Source organism: Cryptomeria japonica, unplaced genomic scaffold (assembly GCF_030272615.1).
Source record: "Cryptomeria japonica unplaced genomic scaffold, Sugi_1.0 HiC_scaffold_195, whole genome shotgun sequence".
Taxonomy (NCBI): Eukaryota; Viridiplantae; Streptophyta; class Pinopsida; order Cupressales; family Cupressaceae; genus Cryptomeria; species Cryptomeria japonica.
In genome coordinates, this window is record NW_026729017.1 from 45,641 (window position 1) to 48,310 (window position 2,670).

Here is a 2,670-nt window from a genome sequence, read left to right on the forward strand (position 1 = left end):
GCGCCATGGTGCACTCCGAGGTGCCCAAGATTGGTGCGCACCAAGGAGCGCTCCGAAGTGCGCTCCAAGGTGCGCAGGTGCGCGCGAAGTCGAAAGTTGGGTTAATTGTCCGGTTTGCCTCGGGTGCGCACCTTGCGTGCACCTTCGCCAGGGTGGGCGCCTTGGTGCGCACACCTTGGCTGGGCTGCGCACCCGGGCGCGCACACCTTGGCACCCGCGTTTCCTTCATTTTAAATTTTTTTTTTTTACAATCTCTCAAGTGGGAAATTCTATAATCTCAACTTTTTTTGCCTTTTCAGGAAACTTTTGAATGGAGCGCATCATTGGTGCGCTCCGAAGTGTGCTCCAAGGTGCGCACCTCTGGTGTGCTCCAAAGCTCTCTCCAGCTGCGTGCACCTGCCCCGGCCGCGCACCCGGCCCCGCCCAGCTTCGCTCACCTGTCCCGGGCGTCTGGTGCGGAACCTTAGAGTAAGAAACATCACCGTGCACCTTGGCCAACGTGCGCGACTCGACCGAGCGCGCACTGGCCGAGGTGCACACCGATTTCACCTGGGTGCGCGCGCAGCACCTCGGGCGCACCGGGGTGCGCGCACAACGCCCGGGTTGCACCGTGGCCTGTGTGCTCGGGGCGCCTCGGGTGCGCGCTCGGTGTCGCCCCCGCGCGCGCGGTAGTGCGGGCAGCGCACCCCGGCCCGGCCCGGCCCCGACGAGAACGCAAACGGGCAAAAGGTTTATTCAAATAGCATTGCGACGCCCGGCGAAAAACTAAAAAAGGGTGCAACACCGGGACTTCCCGGGAGGTCACCCATCCCAGTACTACTCCGGCCCAAGCGCGCTTAACTGCGGAGTTCTGATGGGATCCGGTGCACTAACGCTGGTATGATCGCACCCGTTATGAGCTTGTCGCAGTGTGTACTTAGCAAACCGCGACCCACGTGCGAATCCACCCCGGCCACCCACCCCCGTCGAGGTGCACACCCTCCCTCGCGAAGTGCGCCCCGTTCGCCAAGTGTGAGCCCTGCCCGGGTGCGCGCACCTTGCTAGGGCGTCGGGTGTGCACCCGGCCCGGCCTACGTGCGTGCACCTGGACGGGGCGTCGTGTGCGTGCAGTGTCCCGTCTGCAACGCGGTGCCCACACACCACCTCGGGCGCAACGACCTGCGCTCACATGTGGGCCGAGTGCACCTTGGTGCATGTTCGGGGCGCCTCGGGTGCACGCTCGATCTTGCCCCGGTGCACCAAGGCGCTCGGTTTGCCCCGGGTGCGCACTTGGTGCAAGGTGGGCACCCAAAATAGGGATCAAGCACCAAAACACAAGTTTCGGGATGCAAAATGGGACCCAAGGACCACAAATGCGTTCCAAGACCCATGATGGGTCCACGAGAACAAAAATGTGTTCCGAGACTTAATAAACAAATATTGGGTTTTAGGAGAAGAAACATGCTCTGATGCCCAAAACGAGAATCGACCCCGAAAAGGCCACAGGCCAAAAGTGGGATGCGAGACAAAAAAAAATGGGACCCGAGGACCAAAATTGGGTTCCCAGGTCGAAGACAGGGCAACCGGACAAGAAACGACCTCTAAGGCTCGAAATGAGTCCCGACGACTAAAACTTGACAAGAAGCACCCATCAGGCACCCAACTCGACACCCATGGGATGCCGACCCACCCGGGCTTCCACCTAGCACACCTTGGCACCCACCCACCCTCGCACCCAACCTCGCACCCAACTTAGCACCTTTGAACCCACATTGGCACTCACCCTGACCCTGGCACCTTGGAACCCACATTGGCACTCACCTTGACCCTGGCACCCACCTTTGCACTCACCTTGGGACCCACCCTGGCTCCCACCTCGGCACCCACCCAGACACCCACCTTGGTTCCTTGGCACCCACCTTGGATCCTTGGCACCCACCCCGACACCCACCTTGGCACGCAACTTGGCTACTTGCCACCCACCTTGGCTCCTTGACGCCCACCCCGACAACCACCCCGTGACCTACCCTGGCTAGGGTTGGTGCACACCCACCCTGGTGCCCACCTTGGCACCCACCCCATGACCCACCTTGGCACGCACCTTAGTACCCACCCCGTTACCCACCCTAGGACCCACCCCGTGACCCACCTTGGCCAGGGTGGGTGCCTTGGTGCGCACAACTTGCCTGGGCTGCACACCAGGGCGGGCTCAAGATGGCACCCGCGTTCCGTTTTTTTCACTATCTTTCAAAACGGAAATTTTAAAATCTCGTTTTTTTTTTTTTTTTGCCTTTTCTGGAAATTAGTGAAGGCAGCGCATCAAAGGTGCGCAATGCTGGTGCGAACCCGGGAGCGCTCCGATGTGTGCTCCAAGGTGCGGCGTGCACGAAGTCCGAGCCCGGCTTGCCCCGGGTGCGCACCTCGCGTGCACCTTCGCCGGGGTGAGCACCTTGGCTGGGTTGCGCGCCCTGGTGCGCACCAAGGAGCGCTCTGAAGTGTGCTCCAAGGTGCGGCGTGCACGAAGTCGGAGCTCGGTTTGCCCCGGGTGTGCACCTCGGGTGCGCACCTCGCGTGCACCTTCGCTGCGGTGGGCACCTTGGCTGGGTTGCGCGCCTTGGTGGGCACCATGCAGTGCACGAAGTCGGAGCCCGGTTTGCCCCGGGCGCGCACCTCCGCCAGGGTGGGCACCTT

At 61.8% G+C, this 2,670-nt stretch overlaps 1 non-coding gene across 1 annotated transcript; it reads right to left on the reverse strand.

The window, feature by feature from the left end:
* Positions 1 to 772: 772 nt before the first annotated feature.
* Positions 773 to 891, reverse strand: LOC131868082 (5S ribosomal RNA). The gene has a single exon (XR_009366575.1). It is a non-coding gene; the product is annotated as a 5S ribosomal RNA (ribosomal RNA).
* Between the last annotated feature and the right edge of the window lie 1,779 nt (positions 892 to 2,670).